Genomic DNA, 12,785 nt, shown 5'->3' with positions numbered 1-12,785 from the left:
TAGGATTACACTGCTGTGGTATCTGGTAAAGATGAACTTTAACCACTGATTCTTCACATGCTCGTCCTTGGGCAGTGAAAAAAAAAGTGGCTTTACCTTGAGATTGTAGAGCACAGCGTCTTCTCGACATGATGCTGTCCAGTGTCCACAGGAATCAGCTGCAGTGTTTGAGGTTCAAGGTTTCCCTGGTGTCTGCGCACACAATAAGGTGGCGGGCAATACGCTAATGTTTTGTCTTGACGTCACAACAAAGCGGCTTATGACTTGTTTAAAAAACGATTCATTTAATTTACTCGCTAATTTAGTCGACTCTTACTTTTGAAAGACAATAACTTTATATAACTTTGATGGATGTTTTAATTCACTGACACACTACATGAAAGGTAATTTAAAAAACTCCATAAAAGGGGCACTTTAAGTTACAATAGTCTTTTCTTCCCTGTTGTGGCGTATATCCAAGGGAATCGTCTTCTCGAACAAGAAACAATTATTTTGTCCATGTTGATTGGATGGTTGTGGTTTGCTATTGGTGGATCTCCTGTGAGTGACAGGTTGCCCCGCCCTCACATCATCAGAGAAGTGAAGAGATGCCGCTGCAAGAGGGAGGGGGAAGTTATTCTGATTTAAGGTTATCAATTAAAAAAAATAATGATGTGCATGGATAAATCATTTATAATTTAAATGTAAACTATATGCTTTGTTTCATCCGTTGTGAAAGAAAGCCTCAAACAGTAACGCTGGCTGTTTAATTGTGTATCTGATGAAACAAAGGTTTAATCATTGCGGCCGAGCTCGTTAGGCTGAAATATATAATATGAGGGTGGGACGGTGGGAATCGTTCTCTCACGCGCTCTCGCAGACGAATAAAGAATATGAATGGTGCGCATTGTTGTTGTTGCTCATGTTTTTGAGGGGGTGGAGGTTTGGGAGAGAGAGTGGGGAATTTTGTTTGAATGAAGACAAAGCGTGTGGTTCACTGAAACTGCATTGTCCATGTGGGATTAAAGATGGCATCCTGAATCCATCTGACTCTCATTTATATGTGTTCGTCTTAGAAGAAGATGGCAAAGTAACAGTAGATACCAAAGGTGGACAAAGGAAAAATATTAGAGAACTTAAACCAATATTCTGGTTGCAATGAAATCCCTATCAATAAAATGTCAACTCATTCACATTGCTTGTTTCCATACAATGTAAGCAGTATGAATCAAATTCTGTTTATAACACTAAACTTAATACAGATAAAATTCACATATTCGTGTACATGTGTTTCAAGCAACAAAATTTTTACTTTGATAACACATGTAAAAAAAAACTTAGCTGACATATACACTCACCTAAAGGATTATAACACCATACTTACACCATACTGATGGATCTATTGATCTTAGCATCTTAAGGATCACCATACTGATACTGTGTTTGACCCCATTTAGCCTTCAGAACTGCCCTAATTCTACGTGGCATTGATTCAACAAGGTGCTGAAAGCATTCTTTAGAAATGTTGGCCCATATTGATAGGATAGCATCTTGCAGTTGATGGAGATTTGAGGGATGCGCATCCATGGCACGAAGCTCCTGTTCCACCACATCACAAAGATGCTCTATTGGGTTGAGATCTGGTGACTGTGGGGGCCATTTTAGTACAGTGAACTCATTGTTATGTTCAAGAAACCAATTTGAACTGATTTGAGCTTTGTGACATGGTGCATTATCCTGCTGGAAGTAGCCATCAGAGGATGGGGACAAGGTGGCCATAAAGGGATGGACATGGTCAGAAACAATGCTCAGGTAGGATGTGGCATTTAAACAATGCCCAAATGACACTAATGGGCCTAAAGTGTGCCAAGAAAACATTCCCCACACCATTACACCACCACCACCAGCCTGCACAGTGGTAACAAGGCATGATGGATCCATGTTCACATCCATGTAGCCCATCCGCCTCAAGGTTGTGTGTGTTGTGGCTTCACAAATGCTTTGCTGTATCTGAGCAGTATCTGAGCAGATTGTGAAATACTCAGACCGGCCCGTCTGGCACCAACAACCATGTCACGCTCAAAATTGCTTAAATCACCTTTCTTTCCCATTCTGACATTCAGTTTGGAGTTCAGGAGATTGTCTTGACCAGGACCACACCCCTAAATGCATTGAAGCAACTGCCATGTGAATGAGAATAGAGACAACCCTTTAGACCATGAGCTTAGATGGTTAAATAGGGCCCTAAGTCATTGGTAGTCAGAAATGTTATTGTTAACTGAGAATCTTCCCGTCTGCTTCAGCTCTCCAATCTCAATTGTACTTTCTAGTTTTGGATAGTCTTTACTTTACCTCATGAAGGCTTGACTCGGATGTGAGTGTCAGTTATCTTGCTGAGCATTTAGATGATAAGAGACTAGTTGTGGTGGCGTGTCACTGTTTAGTTCTGTATGACTCTGAGAGATAAGTTGAAATACAGGGACTTGCCTTACACTCCTACTGCAACACAGCTCCGGCCCAGGACCTGACAATAGACACAAATGTTCATACATTAAACTTCCAGATGCTTCAGAGTCATTGCCCGAAACAGGACGCAGCTCAGACACAGTGTCCTATCAGTCATTGCCCTAAGAGGAAAGTACTTATACATTCATTTGTAACTTTTCCCATGGTTTTTTTAATGGTACAATTATCTTTGAGAATGTTTTTATATGCACTACCGTTCAAAGTCAGTGAGATTTTTTTAAATGAATGTTTAATGGTTTTGAAAGAAGTATCTTTTGCTCACCAAGTCTGCATTGATCTTTATCAAAAAGTAAAATTAGATACATTTATATATACGGTATATATACGGTATATATGAAGAGTTCAGATGCAAAAGCCTCTAAATGCCATTTGAAATTTTCTTCTTTAATGATGATTTTTATCAAACTTGTATATTTAAGTTCAGTAATTTCACTTAAATAACAATTAATAGGTAATTATCATTGCCATTTAAGTGAAATCACTTAACTTAAATATACAAGCTTGATAAAAATGATCATTCTAGAAGAAAATTTCAAAAGGCACTTAGAGGCTTTTGCATCTGAACTCTTCATATATATACGGTATATATATGTATATATGTACATATATACACCTTACAAGCAAATGAATACACAAAAAATAACAGTAGGCCATCAGTTTGGCCTTAAAACCCTCAGTGCAAAAAATGTCATTGACACAGTCACCGGAAGGCCTGTCTAAAATATGCGTTTTGACACGAAACTTAAAAAAAAAGAAAGTGTCACAATTTTGGAAATCCTGCGGAAGATCCCGCATAGCTGAATGCTTAAGATCACATCCCAGACACCAACATAGTGTCAGCCTAGTGTCGGTCTGTTGGTTTATGGGTCAATGAAAAATAACATTACAATAAAAAGAAAGAAGTTTTTAGAAATGTATCATTTTTATTCATGTTAGTTTTTTGAAAAACTTTCACACCATTTTCAATAAATGTCATAATTTCATGTAGTGTAAAGCTGATACGTATATGTCTTTTGCAAATGAGAGTACTTTCTAACCTCTTCGCACAATCTCTCGTCTATGTAGGCCTCCATTGTTGCTGTAGCATGCATTCACTATCATATAATTAACTGTTTTAATGGTTTTCATGCATGCATCACTTAACTTAGATTTGGCAAATACATTTATTTTTATTCCGATATGTTATTTTTTGTTGATCATGGTCTCATGCCCTCCAGCAAATAACATTTCAGATGAATTCATGAAGCATGTATTTTGTATCATGAAGGAATAACAGTAGACTTGGTTAAGACTGTTTGAACACATTTCTCAATTGAGAAATTGTCATCTGTGACACTGATACTTGCCATTGCCAATTAGCAAACTGCATTTCCATTCAATGCTTGTTCCATAAACATATTCTCAGCAATGTACATGCGTTTCATTGTACAGCTTTTTTCTGTCCAAGAACTGCCCACTTACACAGGAAGAGACCATCTGGCCAGCATGCACTCAATTACCAGACACAAGACACAAATATCCCTTTAAAAGTGCAGGTACAAACCTGCCAATCAGATCGCAGTTTGATATTTTGGCAAGTGCTTGATATTTTTGTTCAATAATCATCAGATGGTCACTGAATAGACTGTGGGCTGCTACTAGTTCATATCCCACTTGACAATGGGCTCCTACCTAGGTCATGTGAGTCTTTGGAAGGACGTTGTGGAATTTGGGCTAGAGTCGCTGAAAGAAAGTCAAAGTCGTGACGGCTCGCGGACAGCTTGCCATCCTCACGCCCTTATTAGAAGATCAGTTTAGCAGTTTTTAGGAAAATGTTGGGTTTCTCTGTATCCCTCGGCCAGCTTTGAAGGTTGAATTACTGCAGCAGAAGGTCTCGAAGGCATTAGCTCAGTGTTAAATATTCTCGCTGCTCGACTGCTATGCCACAGAGGTAGCACATAGTCACTAACCTCTCGAGTGTGTAGAAGATCACAGTTCATGTGGACATAGCTCGGTTAAAAGTACACTGTTAAAGAGGCATTGTTGAGAAAACCTCACAAAATTTGACCAAACCTGATGTATTCAGATTAACATCACTACTATTATCGTATGAATCGACCTACATTTTGTTTGGTATGTTTGAATTTGTTCATTCACTAAATGCTTCATTCAGTAAATAAATTCATCAAGGCAACTACAGATTTTTCTTATTCAATAAATGTTCATTTACTAACACAATAAATTGATCTAACATTTTGGTGGCCATCATTTTTTATAGAACACCTAATATGTGAAGGGAACTATGCTTTATGAAGGCACAATCACTGTTCAAAGCAAAAATGTATGGGATACAGTTCTAGAATATTGTACATATTTTGTTGTCAATTACATTTAATTAATAAAAATTCACTAAGCAAAGCAATTTATTTCTTTTTAGGGATTAATACAATACTGTAAATTATTGCTTTTAAAAGTTACTTTCTTAAACTGAACACTATCATCTTAAAAAAGCAATGCAGTATGTACTAAATAGCAAACCTCAGCTATCTGATTGTTTATATTGTAACTGTTTTATTTCACAGCTCAATAGTATATTTATTATATCCAACTTAATTTGCATACATACAGTACATTCACATTTATTTATAGCAAATCTCTACTACCTGTTTCACTTTTGAAAAAACTTTTGCTGATAATTTACTCACCCCCATGCCATCCAAGATGTCCATGTCTTTCTTTCCTCAGTCGAAAAGAAATTAAGGTTTTTGATTAAAAAACATTCCAGGATTTTTCTCCATATAATGGACTTCAATGGGAACCAGACGGTCCAAGGTCCAAAAGACAGTTAATAACAGTTTCAGATGCAGCTTCAAATGTCTTTAAACGACACCAGACGATGAATAAGGGTCTTATCATGCGAAACGATCAATTATTTCAAAACTTATTCCAAAAATATAACTTTTCTAAGGACAAATGCTAGCCTTGCTCTATTCTGTGAGGCGCGTTTGTAACGTCACGTAATACGTAATTACGTTCAAAAGGTCACGGGCGACGAGGTCACGTCGACCTTTTGAATTACGTTTTTTCAAAAGTGAACTAATCCTTTAATCTAAAGTTGGACATTAATGTGAACTATACAGCAAATCTCAACTGCTGGATTGCTTGTAACATTGCAAAATGTAACTGTATTATCGCCCACCTCTAATCGTCTACATGTGATTTTAAGGCATGAAGATATTAAGACATTATAAACATGAATATCATGATTTTCTGCAAAACGGCTTTGAAACAATTTGTATTGGTGAACTCTCATACCATTTACATTTCAGCACTGTTGTTCAATTTGAAAGTCTTTGTTCAGATAACTGACAATATTTGGGTGAATTCAAGGGGTTTTATATAGTGTCAAGTAATTCACTTTGCATAGTAGTTGTGACACCAAAGGTCCCGCAAACTGGAAAATGTAGATTAATTTTTTTACTCGTTATAGCAAGTATTTGTAAGTATACGAATATCTATACATACATATGTGGGGTGGTGATGGTGCAGTGGATAAGGCACATGCCTTTGGTGTGAGAGACCCGGGTTCGAATCCGCTTTGAGACACCAATGTCTCCCTGAGCAAGACACTTAGTTGCTCCAGAGGCGTGCGACCTCTGACATGTATAACAAAAGTCTCTTTGGATAAAAGCATCAGCTAAATGTAAATGTCAACTAATTTATCTTTTTTTGATTATGTAAATCGATCTAACGCTTGTTCAAAGTCATTCATCATTTAAGAACGGTACAGTTGTTCCATTTTTAGATGCCATTTGTCATCATGGAACATGTTTCCATCACTTTCCCACCATTCTCTTGCTATATATTTCCATCCTTCTCACTTCATTCTTATAAGTCCCATCCAGATATTCAAGGCTAGAGTTTTCTGCACGAGGGAAAATACTCATTGTCTAAGTCCAGTAGTTTCATGTTTCCACAGGTTTCATTACAGAAGCGAGGCGCATTGTCCCACCCCACCCCCTTTAGTGGCATCACAGAGACTGGACAGTGGACATAATCTCCAATGATCATAATGGCTTTATATAATACAGTACAGAGCCGGCTTCAGACCGCTTTTAGCAGGGGGGCATTTATTTTCAATGGGTGGGCACTAGGTAGCCTAGGTATGGGGACTTTTTTTCCGATATTAGATATCCTATATTTATTATTGCTACTGCCTTTTCTGTTAGCTATTAACATGAAGTAATGCAACCCACACAATAAACACATAAAACATTACACATTGTTGCAAGACGAGCGGCTCTTAAGAAATTTGATCAAGGGTTAAATAGGCCTATACAACAACAAAAATTGCAAGACCGACTCTGACCACAGCTTTATAATAGCAAAGCTAACGAATATGTACACAGTCTCTCACTGACAGAATAGCCGTTTATATGCTATCTCAATGGCGGAAGTGAGAAAAAAAAAAAGCTAAGTTACTCATCTTTATTCTGTTATGTTCTAACATAAGCATTTACATTCGTAGCCTTAAAAAAGCATCATGTAGTTACCTTTATCAAATAAAACCTTTAACACCTTTAACAAATAAAAAACACCCACAACATACACAGATATATTATTCTACAATTTCCATTTACAAGAAAATATAGGCTTAAACACCTGTTTCTCCACGGCGGGAGTGAGTGACATTTCAGGACAATGGGCAGCGCAAAAACTAGGCCAACTAAACTATTAGTTTCATCACGTGACAACACATAGTGAACATTACAGTACATGCCAGTTAGATAAATAGCTACACTTACGACTCGGACTCGACTGTCTTTGGTCTCGGTCTCGACTACAACACTGCACGGTAGAAGCACCAAATACCAAAGCCGGGCTGTCGTTGTCTTGCTGTATGGGGTAATCGATGTGTAAGGAGAAACTGTGGTATTGAACCATTTTCTAATTTCCATTTTTGGAGAGTTTTCATCTGTTTGCTTTGTTTTGTTTTGAATGCAGGAAGCTCGCGCGGTCGCGCCAACTGAAAATCATTTCATTCAAGTATTAACATGCGTGATTGGGGGGGCGGCAGGGAGGTTTCCTCACAGCGTCACACTGGTTTTTATGTTGGCTTTATTGTATTTTCAGCTAATGAGCAGTTTGTAGACATATATTTGTACAATTTCTCACTGAAATGTGAATTAAATTAAACTGTTATTATTTTGTAAATTATATCATAATTCAATTTGGGGGGGCACAAAATACATTTGGGGGGGCATTGCCCCCTAATGCCCCCCCATAGCGCCGGCACTGATACAGTATGTGGAGCAGCCACAGGTAGATAAACACAGACCAACACAAAAGAGGATGAATGAGCCTAAAAACATAAATGATCGGAAAAAATCACAACTACTGTACCTGGAAGTGGTGAATTGACAAATGAACAGAAGTGGGGGGAAAAAAATACTAAGCAAAATCATACTTTTATACACCTGATTTGTCTCGGATCTGCCCCGGTTTGTGTCTTGAAAATGCCTAACAGAAAAAATACAACCCTTAAGTCAGCATGAAATGGATGTTATGATAATCTTTTCTTCCCTATTGTAACGTGCATCCGCATGAAACTTCTTCTCGAACAAGAAAAAATGTAGGGCGAGACTTGGTTTTGTCCATGGAATAATTGATTGGATGGTTGTGGTTTGCTATTGGTGGATCTCCTGTGAGTGACAGGTTGCCCCGCCCTCACACCACTAAACTCGTCATGAGAGAAGAGAAGTTATTTTGAGGAAAGAGGGCATTTAAAGGGATAGTTCACCCAAAAATGAAAATTCTGTCAGTATTTACTCACCCTCATGTTGTTCCAACCCCGTAAGACCTTCGTTCATCTTCAGAACACGAATTAAGATATTTTTTGATGAAATCTGAGAGCTGGATCACTCCTCCATACTAGTCCATAGGCTTCTTGAGGGATTGAAACTTGCCGGCCTCGAAAAGTTATTAAAGACATCGTTAAAATAGTCCAAGTGACTACAGTGGCTCAATCTTAATTTTATCAAGGGACAAGAACACTTTTTGAGCGCAAAAACAAACACAAAAAATAACGACTTCATTTCAACTATTAATTTCCTTCTCTTTGGGCCTCGAGTCAGTTAAACTAGTGTAATTGCATATGATCTGTTGTTGTACGTCACACGCGTCACACACATGACCAGGGTCGGCCAATAGTGAGAGAGCCCTACGCAATTACACTAGTTTAACTGACTATTCAGCTCTCAGATTTCATGAAAAATATCTTAATTAGTGTTCCAAAGATGAACGAAGGTCTTACGGGGTTGGAACAACATGAGGGTGAGTAAATACTGACAGAATTTTCATTTTTGGGTGAACTATCCCTTTAACAAATTATGTGCACTGATAAATCAGTTATAATAACTGTTCACAGGAATTACTTTAGTAACTCATAACTATAAATGTTCCGTATTATCTAAAACAGCTCAAAAACAAAACCTTGAACTAAACAATACAGGCTGCACATTTTTGCTTGGTCCATATACTTCCATTGTAAGAGCTCAACTGTAAACAGTTTTTTTTAAGCTCTTATATTACATTCCTTGGTAACCGACATGATGCCGCAGATGCTGTTTGTATTACGCCCGGATTCCTTAAATGTTTTTTGTCTTGAGTAATAAAAAAGACTACAGTGGACATTCGGACTTAGCTGCAAGTAATCATTGTGGGATTTTTTGAAGGTTTGTTGACTTCTACTAGAAAAATTTGGCAGACGCATGAAGGATCTCTAGACATTGGCTTTTAAGGAAAGAGATGTTCTCAGTGTCAGCGAATATGTCACTTTGAAGCCAGTGTGTGAGGACATGCTGCGAGGGAGTCAGGAAAATGTATTTATTTGATGATTTGTGATTGTGAATGAAAGGCTAAGAAAAAGAGACAAAGGAGAAGATTGACAGAGCGTAAAGGGGTGAAGGTGTCTCTCTCTCTCTCTGTGTTCCAGCGCTTGTGATGGTTATTGCGTATAAATCCTTAGCATGAAGTAGAGAGGTGTCAAGTTGCGCAAACAGAACGGCTAAGTGTGTGTGTGTGTGTGTGTGTGTGTAAACCCAATGACCTCGCCCTCTGGTGAAGAGCAAGCAATTAGGACCTGCCTGTGATAAACACACACAGATACACACACACTAGCAAAATGAGAATGTTTTCCATGTTATGTCATTTTGCATGTCAAGCAAACATATGATTAGATTAGAGCTGCTAATCGCTTTTAAAATGTAGTCAAATTAAATTAGATAAAGATAAATCATTACTAATTAAAATTGTTATATTGCTTATCATTTATTATTGTTCAGATAATAATTGTGCTTACAAGTATTGTTTTTTTATTATATTGGCTATGGTATTTAATTCTTTAATAATATAATAATGTTTAAAAATAATTCAAGTAATTATTTTGTTGTTCTGATTTGATAAAATATGAATTGACAATATTAAAATACTTTACTATTTTACAGAATAAATAAAAAAAAATAGAACACTAAAAACTGAAATTGAATTTTGGTAATGAACATGAATTTATTATAATATTTTGATGTACAATATGAGAAATAGATGTTCATTTTTGACTTGCTAAATGTTACAATTAGCAGAGTTAAATTATTATTGTTTTTAAAGATCAACAGTAAGAGAGTGCTTGATGAAAGCAAAGGAATCTAAATATATGTATGTGTGTATATTAGTTTTTTATATCAATATACATGTCTACAATTCACAATTAAGTCTATCTGAGGTAGACTTTGAGGTTAATGTGTCGTGTCTTGTCTTGAAATAGATACACTGATGAGCCAAATCATAATGAAGAGTCACAGGAATATCATTGATCATCTCCTAACATGGCCACATATTAAAGGGACAGTTCACTTTAAAATTAATTTTTGGTATGTTTTAGCTTACCTCAAGGGCATCCAAGATGTAGGTGTCTTTGTTTCCGCAGTATTTTCAATTTTGATATTTTTAGGTCAAACCGTTCTAGTCTGTCAGTCATATAATGGAGGTCTATGGTCACCACCTCAAAGAGCATGCACAGAGAAGTCCAAATTAAACATGATTTAATTACTCGTAAATGTAAGTACACATACACAAAAATTGATTGATGGCTATGGGAGGAATGTGTCACAACACTCAGTGTGTCATACTCTGTTGCGTATGAGGCTGTCCTATCAGAGGGCCAATCATGACCCCTGTCCACCGCCGAAAACCCGACAATGGGCACGTAAGTGTCATAACTGGACCTTGGAGCAGTGAAAGAAGGTCACCTGGTCCGATCAGTCCCATTTTCTTTTACATCTATGAGACGGCCATGTATGCGTGTGCCTTTTATGGGACCAGGAGAGAGTGATGCTCTGGACAATGTTCTGCTGGTTCAGCCATTCATGTGGATGTCAGTTTGACACACGCCACGTATACGTACACATTGTTGGAGACCAGGTACACTCCTTCATAACAATGGTGTTCCCTGGTGGAAGTGGCCTCTTTCGGCAGGATAATGCGTCCTGACACACTGCACACATTATTCAGGAATGGCTTGAGGAACATTATGAAGAGTTGTGTCAGTGTCAGGTCTGGCTGTTCTTGGCAAATTGCACTCATTTTAAGATCGCTTATCAAATTAAAAGTAGTTAAAATGCTAAAATCGCAACCCTTTATTCTTGTGTCCCAATATATTTAAGTACAAGAATGTATTTTTTGTAATACTTGACATTTAGGTGTTATTTCAAGGTTGATACGGGTCAGAGGGCATGAATAAAACTATTTATTCCGTCATGAATTCTACTAATTTAACACATCAAACTGACAGCTTTATACTATTGTTGATATCTATTGTCGAAGCTCTAAAAGCGTCCATTTGCACGTGCACACTGACTCACACATGCACACATACAAAACAGGGCTGGTTTTGCTTGAACAGAAACTCTAATGTAAACAGATCTTACAGCCATCTGCCTAATGTCAATGTGGCCAACACACACACACACACACACACACGCACACACACACACACACACACACACACACACACTGCTCTACAGCATTGCCTCTTGCCTGTCCTTTTGGTTTTCTCATTTCGTATGCTGTGTGCTGGAGCAAGCCATTGTTTGTCAAATCCATTGTTTTATCCTATGTAGAGCAGCATATACTGTAGTACAACATGTTCTCTGCTATCCCTTCAGATAAATCCTCTGGAGTTTTCAAAACAGCACAGACATAAACTATCCAGTCAGTTATAAGAGGTTATTAGATTAATATGGCTGCTATAAACCTGCCTGTTGGACACAGTAAAGTGGCATTGAGAAATGATTTCAGTTTATGGCTTACTCTTTGTATCAAATGGTCACACTTGGTCAGTGTATTGATTGGTGGATTACAGTGGAAGAAGTGTTATCGACTGATTGCTGTTCCACCATTAACTGCACTTAATTTAGTGTCGATTGACCTCTGTGTTCATGCTCCAAAAATACAGAGAAAAGGCTCGTTTACACCAAGAGCGATAACTATAAAGAAAACTGGGTAACACTTTACAATACGGGACGGGTGCACTAATATACATTCATTCATACTTAACTAATGCACAGATAATCATGAGTTAATATATAACTCATGAAGAACTAAACCATTAATTAATGATTACTGTATCAGCAACTAATAAAGAGTCTGTATGATTAATAGATTAAGTAATACATGAATTGCTATTAATTCAATGTGTCATTGTGTATTAATTCCTTAATAACATATTTTATTAACTAATAGTGTAAATTAATGTGTTAATTACCACAATTAGTCAAAGCTATGCACTTCAACTTCCAGTTGTCTGCTTTAATTAATCATTAGCTAATAATTTGCAAAGGTATCATTATGTTATGACTTTACTTGTTGGGGCACATCATTATTAACTAGTCATTTAGTAATTGTAGTAATTTGCACATGAATTTGCACTAACAATGAAGTAATTAATTGTCATGATGTGTTTTTGTATCTTTGTCTTTGTATTATTAGTGGTTCCCTGTCTATTGAGTTTTCCAGGTGTTTGCTATTGTCCACGCCCCCTTGTTACCTTGTTAAGTTTGCTTGTCTGATTATTTAAGCCCTGTGTTTCTGTCTTAGTTTGTGAGTTGTTGAACGTGTGAGGTCGATGTTAGTCGCTCCTGTGTCTGAGTCCTGTTTCTGAGTCTTTGTTGAAATATGTAGTTTGTCTAAATAAAGCCTATACACTGCGTTTGGATCCAGCCTCCTTCCCATGTTTCTGCCACACC

The 12,785-nt window shown here is 37.3% G+C and overlaps 1 protein-coding gene across 1 annotated transcript in view; it reads left to right on the top strand.

The window, feature by feature from the left end:
* adcy6a (adenylate cyclase 6a) overlaps positions 1–12,785 on the top strand; it is a 68,229-nt gene that overhangs the window by 32,960 nt on the left and 22,484 nt on the right. The window lies entirely within an intron of this gene.

This window comes from Pimephales promelas, chromosome 20, assembly GCF_988280905.1.
Source record: "Pimephales promelas chromosome 20, fPimPro1.hap1.1, whole genome shotgun sequence".
Taxonomy (NCBI): domain Eukaryota; kingdom Metazoa; phylum Chordata; class Actinopteri; order Cypriniformes; family Leuciscidae; genus Pimephales; species Pimephales promelas.
The sequence above is the reverse complement of the archived record's forward strand: the minus strand, read 5'-3'. Positions and strand labels throughout refer to the sequence as shown.